The 7834-nt window shown below is 49.5% G+C and overlaps 2 long non-coding RNA genes and 1 other non-coding gene across 3 annotated transcripts; 1 reads left to right on the top strand and 2 right to left on the bottom strand.

Annotated features, from left to right (window-relative positions):
• The first annotated feature begins 39 nt into the window (after nucleotides 1-39).
• On the top strand, nucleotides 40-2715 carry LOC142044311 (uncharacterized). Its single transcript, XR_012654292.1, has 3 exons — nucleotides 40-294; nucleotides 1396-1506; nucleotides 1590-2715. It is a non-coding gene; the product is annotated as an uncharacterized LOC142044311 (long non-coding RNA).
• A 1149-nt stretch (nucleotides 2716-3864) lies between these two features.
• On the bottom strand, nucleotides 3865-5734 carry LOC142044310 (uncharacterized). Its single transcript, XR_012654291.1, has 3 exons — nucleotides 5582-5734; nucleotides 5055-5153; nucleotides 3865-4196 (listed from the first exon to the last, which is right to left on the bottom strand). It is a non-coding gene; the product is annotated as an uncharacterized LOC142044310 (long non-coding RNA).
• On the bottom strand, nucleotides 4363-4567 carry LOC142044583 (small nucleolar RNA SNORA74). Its single transcript, XR_012654369.1, has one exon. It is a non-coding gene; the product is annotated as a small nucleolar RNA SNORA74 (small nucleolar RNA).
• Nucleotides 5735-7834: the final 2100 nt, after the last annotated feature.

Here is a 7834-nt window from a genome sequence, read left to right as displayed (position 1 = left end):
GTCGCCCGCCTGTCCCCGCCCCCCACCCACCCCCCGGCCGGGGCTGAGGGAAGCGGGAGGGCTGGCGTGGGGGACCGCGGGTTCGCGGCCGCCCTCCGCCAACCCTGCCCGCCACCGCAGGAGCGGCGCAGGGTGACAACCGGAGGGACAGTCCCGGGGTCTGTGGCCTCTGAACCCCAGGGTCCCCCCCGGCTAGCCCCGGCCGAGGGAAACCCTCCTTAAGACAGAGCCGGGGCTCCCCTCAGGGCCCGCGCCGGCCTCTCCCGCTTTCCGTGACTGGAAGGGGCGGAACGGGTAAGGCTAGCCAAGCGCTTCAGCATGTATTTTCCCGAAATAAGGATTCCTCGCTGCCACTTGGCTCTTCTAACCCCCAGAGCGTTGTTACCTTTGTAATAGGGCAGACACTCATAGTCCCTGCAGCTCCCTAGGCCGGGCTCCTGGCAGCCAGTGCGGCCATGCTCTGTCAGCTCAAGCCTAAAGACTGCTCTCCTCAGCAGAACGAAGATGTTACCATCTCTAAAATATTTAAGACAATGGGCTCTTGATGCCTATTAGGTTCATTAGAAGATTCTGGTAAAAGAAACCCTACAGCTTATGTGCAAGGCTTTCCTTTTCATCTAAGCCAATATTGCCATCTTGTGCTGGTAGGAGGAAAGTTCACTTTTCCTGTGCTTTCCTTAAATTACTTGATTTTATGACCAAAGTAGTACTCGTGCAATCGGGCAAATGCTATTTATGATTTGAAATTCTTTCACAGTCAATATCTTTCTTTCCAATTTAATTTTGTGGCTAAAGACCCAGTCTCTCCATCCTCTTGGAAGCTGCTGTGTTCCAGCAGCTTTACAAAGGTGAGGGTGCCTAGCTGAATGCAGTCTCCAGGGGAAAGAAAAAACCTGCCTTTTGAATTCATCACAGGTTGATTTTTCTTCTCTATGTGTGGCTGGAGAGCACAATGAAACAATAACACAGAAGGTATTTGAAAAAAACAGGGGATTGGTACAAAACGTGTTGAAATAATATGAAAGTGCTCAGAGAACAGCCACAAGAAATTCAGCTCTCTAACAAGCTCAGGATAAAAAACAATTAACTGCTCAAAAACAAACACATAAATTTAAGCTAACAATACTTCTGTGCTCCAGTACTGCAGAGCAGTAAAAGCAGAGCAAAGTGCCTTGATGAAATGTAAAGCAATCTAGCCACTTTTGCCCAGTAAAAGTCATATATAGATTGCAAAACGTATGGTGCTAATAAACAGAATCATAAATCATGTTAGCATTTCCCAAGTACAAAAGCAGGTCTTGCTCCATTTCCCTGGCTTTATTTCAAAGCCAGTATTTTGTTCCTTTTGGACCACATGGGTTGTCTCTCAATTTCCTTTGTTGTCCTTCGGTCAAGGCACCAAACTGGCAGCGAGGTGACTCATTTTGACCTTTATTGATTGCATTTGTGCTGCAGAAGGAGCCATACAGTGCTGACCATCACTACCCTACTAACACAGCTGCTGCGGTAAGACACACAGCTCCAGTTCCCTGTACTCCTGCTGATCACTGGAGAATGTTTATGACATTCCTATGTTTTTTCTTGTCCAGTATGTGCACAAAGCCTGGTGGATTTGGGGAAAAAGTGGTACCCTCCATCTGCCTGAGAGTGGTGGGGCCTCGGAAGAGCTTTCATGCTGCCTAAGGCAGAGCTCTGCAGCCATTCCCAAGCGCTCTGATGGGATAATCACCACTGCCGACAGACTTCCTCCATCCTTTTCTACTGCCTTTTTTGCTACAGCACAACCAGGCCTACAAGTCTTGGGTTCAGCCCTGAGACGAGTGTAGCAGAGCTTTATCGCAGCAACAGTTTTTCAAGGAAATAAGCCAGTCTGTGTATTTATTGTCCATATAGCACTTGCTTTCTGGGGCTGTGTCCTGGTTTTGGCTGGGATGGATAGAGTTAATTTTCTTTCTAGTAGCTGCTGTAGTGCTGTGTTTTGGGTTCAGTATGAGAAGAATGTTGATAACACACTGATGTTTTCAGTTGTTGCTAAGTAGTGTTTGTACCAAGTCAAGGATTTTTCAGCTTCTCAGGCCCAGCCAGCAAGAAGGATGGAGGGGCACAAGAAGTTGGGAGGGAACACAGCCAGGACAGCTGACCCAAACTGGCCGAAGGGATATTCCATACCATGCGACGTCATGCCTAGAATATAAACTGGGGGCAGTTGGCATGGGGAGGGGGTCACTGCTCGGGAACTAACTGGCCATCAGTCAGTGAGTGGTGAGCAATCACATTGTGCATCACTTATTTTGTATATTCCAATTCTTTTATTATTATTGTCACTTTGTTATTATCATCATTATTATTTTCTTCCTTTCTGTCCTATTAAACTGTTCTTATGTCAACTTTACTTCTTTTCCCCCGATTCTCTCTCCCACCTCACTGGTGGCAGGGATGTGAGCGAGCAGCAGCATGGTGCCTAGTTGCTGGCTGGGGTTAAACAAACAGGCTGACAGTAGAGTGTGTTCCTCATTTTTTGCCAATTTTAGAAATACCTGGTACAGCAGCAGAGACCCCTGACGGAATGAGCGTGTTTCTTGGCAGTCAGCAGGCAGAAACCCACGTCCACCCTGAGGGCAGCAGGCAGCCAGCCGTAGAGCACCCATTGCTCCCCTGCTGGGCAAGTACTGGGAGAGAGGAAGATTGCTGGGTACAACGTAAATCCATAGGAAACCTGGTTATTAGTTTTGCAGGTAGAACTTGTTCATATAGAACCAGTATAATTATACTCATGTACGTCGTAGACTTCAACTAAGAAAAAACTTTTTTCCAGTAGTGTTGAATACTTCGATAAATATTTCCATGTAGAGTATAAAAAACACATATTCAAAGATCAGCAATACTCAGATGGCAGAAGAGCTAACAGGTGAGTGAGCAGTGTCAGGGACATTTAAAACTTAGGAGAGCCCTGAAAAAATTCAGCACTGTAATTCATGCATGACAGAAGCACCTATTTGACATAACCATCAGTAACTTGGGAACTAACCTGATGTGCGCTAGTGTTTTATCAAAAGCCTCACCATTATAAACTCCAGCCACTATCAACATAAATACATTGATGCTGTTCACTCCTGCAGACAGCAAGGTGTACAACAGCAGTCTCATGTCCGAGTTTCCCAGTTTAATTTGTGTATAGATGGCATGGCAGCTGCAGTAGCACCTATGACAGGATAGTTGTGATGTGACTGAAGGCCCTTGAACCATTTTTAACACTGAAAAGATTAGTTTTAGCCTAAAAAACTCCTAAGTTTTGATTATTTCACAAATACAGTATCCTCCAGAAGTCTGCACTGAATCCAAATGGGTCAGGCATGTTGGTGAGAGCAATATAGTCCTTTGCTCTGACAACTACAGTGCCTTTTGCATTTAAACAGCATTTTTGTCTGAATCTGTGATGGTAGTCTTTCCCCTCCCACCAGTTTCAATGTGTTTTACATATTTGGCAGCCTTTTCCAAGTCGCCCATTTTTTGTGGGCTTCACCTCCCCCCAGGCCCAGGGAAGGGAGAGAACGAGAAGTTCAGGAACTGAAGCACAGGAGAGAGATCTTGTGAACTTGTACTAGCTGTGTATGCAGCAGAAATAGGAATCCCAGACCTTATTTCCTTTATCCTTCAGGGTGCCAGAGGAAAGGAAGCCGTGTTAAAAAATCTGTCCTTGCAGCACAGGCCATGGAGAAGAGTGTGTGTGCATGGCAGGAGGGCACCAGGTGTCCAGCATCCCATTCATTCCTGCCTCTCCAGAGTCTCCCACAAGCAAGAATTCAAGGTGACTTTCAAATCCTGCTGTACCCGACAGCCTTACGATATAATGAAAAAGCAGAATGACCAAGTTTAAATAAGTTTAATAAATAGAGGTCACAGAAAAAATATAATTTTAAACAAGCAGTGAGAGGGGATTAACAGCAAATTGTATACGTAATTCTTGTTATACATTGCCCCAACCACCTCTGATGTTTCAAGTTACTACACCCAGATCCTGAAAACAAGTACTTCTCCAGTAGTCCCATTTAAGTTGTGGACTCTACATTTCCATCTTCTCAATCTCTTTCAAATGAGCATCTTCAAAGCAGCGCCAACAGCTTATTTCTTTTCTTCTCAGAACCACTGCTGCTCCAGCAAGCCCCCACCTGCAGCAAAACATGCAAACCATTTGCCTGTAATTAAAAAACATACAAAGACAGTTAACAGAAGTAACTGTAAAGGCCCCAAATTCAACCCTTAACACTGACCAGTTAATTAGCCGACCTTCATTTTTATACAAAAGATGCAGTATTAAACAAAATGTCCACAACATTTTTTTTTTTAACTTTCTGACTGCACGTTGTCTGCATCCAGTCTAGGATTAACTCCACGGAGGAGGAGTTAGTCCACTCTTAAGCATGCAGAGCGCTGCCAAAACCTGGCACCATCTAGGGCCAGAACAGCACCTGTGGTGCCAGGAGCAACTTGGCAGCGCATTTCTCTCCCAGCATTGTAACACTATCGCAGGCACTGAGCAGCAATGGGTAGCTGACTACCAGCTGGATAAAACAGAACTTAAAATTGAGTTTTTAAAGGACAGAAGGAAGTAGAGGCCCAAAAGCACATCCCTCTGGCGATGCGGGCCTCGCTTCTAACACCTCCTCTCATCAGGGGTTCCTCCAGCAACTGGAAGCACTGTGTGCTTCACTAGATAAACCAGGTTATTATTTCCACCCCAGAGCAGCAGAGGCTGGCGCAACAGCCCATTCACAAGCCAGCAGAGGCCATTTAGTTTACTTAGTATGGCAGAACAAACAGTCATTTTGCACATCTCCCCACACTGGCTCGTGGAGAAACCTCACCCACGTAGCTCAAAAGGCTCCTGAGCTCTCCCTGTGCCTCATGTACATGTTACTCCTTTACATCTCCTCTCCGCAGGTCACACTACCGGAGCAGCAGTCTCCTCCAGAAGATACCTCACTTGGCTGCTTCCACCTCCTGTAAAACTCGGGGGTTTTCATAAACGAAGGCCACCGGTGAGGACCCTTTACCTGATGGCTGTATCTTCCAGACAGCTCTCTTGCCACCCGAGACCTCCGATTTACAGCCATCCCTTCACACACGCTTAAGCTGCATATCAGCTGGAAGCCCTAAAGAGAGCACAAGAGAAACATCACTTCAAATATTCGATTAATTAAATCTATATTAATAGAGCTTAACAGCTAGGATTTGGCTTGCGGAAGGGGGGGAAAAAAAATCAAACGGAATAATAGGCTGAGAAATTGCTTCTAAACGGCACAGCCTGAACAAATTACCCTCCAGTCCCAGGGCCTCGGAGGTTATCAGCCAGCGCCGGCCGCCGGGCACCACCGCCTTTCGGCCATTAATAACAATTTAATAAAAAAAAAAAAGGGGGGGGGGTAATATTTCAGGCGGCTTTTTCCGTTTCCAGAGCCCCGGGGAGGGGTGAGGCACCCCAGGCCTCCAGCCCCGGTGGCGGAAAGACCCACGGCGGGAAACCCGGCGCCTCCACCTCAGCTCACGGCGGCGGGGAGGCGGCCCGGAGCCCTCACCTCACCTCACGGCGGCAGGGACGGGGCAGGCGGCCCGGCACCCTCGCCTCGCCTCACGGCGGCCGTCCCGGCCCCGCGCCGCTGCGCTCCGTCATGGCTGCGGTCGCCGAGAGAGGCCGAGCCCCGCCGCGCCGCCGAGGTGGTTCCGCAGGCGCCGCCCCGCTCGCCCCGGCCGCTCCCCTCGGGGCGGGCCCGGCCAGGGGCGGCCCGGGGAGAGGTGGCGGGGCCGGTCAGCCTGTCCCGAGAGGGGCCGGGTGGCGATGAAGTTGGTAACCTCCTGAAAGGGGAGAAAAGGCGGAGAAAACGGCGTGGGCCTCCCTTCCTCTCCTTCGCTCGGGGTCAGAACAACTGCTGGTGTCGAGGATTAGCTCGTACCTCACCGTGCAGTGCCTGTAGGAACAAATACAGTGTGCTACCATCTCCAGTCCCCAGCTGTGACAGACAATTGAGGTTATAAAAGCGCTTTTCATCAGAGCCCAGCTAATGCCCCAAGGCTGCTTTGCACGTTACAGCCACGGTACCTGCGGCAGTAAACAGCCGAGGGAACCGGGACTGGCTGACGCAGCACGTTTGCAGAACTTTTCTTGCAGCGATTTACTGAATTTTCTTCCCCCTCCCACAGTCTTGTTTTTTCTTTTACTCCGGAGACTGTCCGTGCGGCACAGATGCTGCTAAGCCAAGGTCCGTTAGGTATGGAAGAATCACAGTACCGAGCCTGCAGCACTGGAGCTGGACAAGAGCAGGTGACCCCAGGCAGGGAGCAAGTCCCCGGGCACGGGCGGTTTCGGAGCTGAGGATAACACTGAAGCATCGCTCTTGCTGTTGCAGGAGCTCCAGACGTTGGTCTGTCCCATCCCAGGCTTGTAGCACGCGTGTTTTTGAAGCATTACAGCTCCATGCTACTGCAGGTCCCTCAGGTGGGTGTACTGTGCCAGCAGACAGTGGTTCATGTCCTGATTTAACCCATCCTGCTAATTTATGGGAGCAAAACCTCTCGGATGTGATCCCTCCTTTATTCTGTAACTGAGCATTGACGGGGTTAAACAGGCTTCTGGAGCCTGTTGAGTTGCTTTGAAGACAAACTGCAGGGCTCTGCCAGGATGCAGGGAGTTCAAGGGAGGCTGTGTCTAGACTAGAGGAGCTCTTCTGAGGGCTGGCTGTGCATTCGTTGTGTGGCAACTTGTATCTCTAATCTGGCTTGAAACAAAGTGTCTCGGTCCCTTCGGTCCCCAACACTGCACTTGCAAGAGAAAAGGAGGATGTATTTAGCTTCCACCAAGCTAAGGTGAACAACAGGCCAGCAGGGATCTTGGTATCAAAGAACAACGTGATGTTTGCTGACATCAGCTGTGGCCTAGGAGAGGAGGAAGACCAACACAGCTAAGCAGATGAAACCGCCATGAAACCAGCTCTCGGATAGTCAAGCCAGCGCTGTGGACACTTCTGGGGTATTGCTGCAGGCAACCGCTGTATTTGACCCATCCGGAGGCCTGGAAGCAGGCGGGAGGTCAGGCAGAAGGACCTGTTGCCCAGCCAGTTGCTGTTGCCAGTCACGGTGTGGTTATGCTCAGCTCTGCAGACCGGTGTCTGGCCAGGCTGCTGCAGCACAGACTCCAAGCATGACATTGCTGGGCTCAGCCTGTTTCAGAAGGCTTTTGTCATCCCCTCGGAGAGATGCAGCAGATCTAGAGAGCACGCTCACCAGGAAGCTGTGGCAAAAGAGGGCTTCATTTGATACCCACCCATGGCAGAGCCGTTGCGTTTCACCTGGTATGACACCTGTTACCCAAAGCTCACAAATAACATGCAAGCATTTTTTTGAGATAAACCAATGCTCCAAACCCAAATACTAGAGGAGAAGGCTGTGCGGGAATGCAGGAAAATCTATGCTGTGAAGTGAAAGGCTGGTCCTGGCATCGAGAGTTGCTGAGTTCTGGTATTTAGCATTCAGAAAGCTTTTGAAGTATCTCCCTGGTCCTGCTGAAAATGTCTTATTATAGGATGCAAGGCGTATTAATTTGGGCCCCATGCTGCGCTAATGAGTTATACAGCTTCCAAACTGGAGCTGTCGCTTAGACAGCCTGCTCCAGGTCTCGGTAGAGCTCATCATCCATCCCCGTCTGTGGGCATGTGCCCTCAGCCACAGGCAGTAAGACCTCCAGTAACAAAATCACGAAGTGCTCTCTGTGTTTGCTATTACCTATCCCACCAGCATAGCAGCTGTTCATCAGTGCTGGATCTTCTGCACTGGAGCATAG

The sequence above is a fragment of the Buteo buteo genome, chromosome 24, assembly GCF_964188355.1.
Source record: "Buteo buteo chromosome 24, bButBut1.hap1.1, whole genome shotgun sequence".
NCBI lineage: Eukaryota > Metazoa > Chordata > Aves > Accipitriformes > Accipitridae > Buteo > Buteo buteo.
Note: the sequence above shows the minus strand (reverse complement) of the source record. Positions and strands in the feature narration are given on the sequence as shown.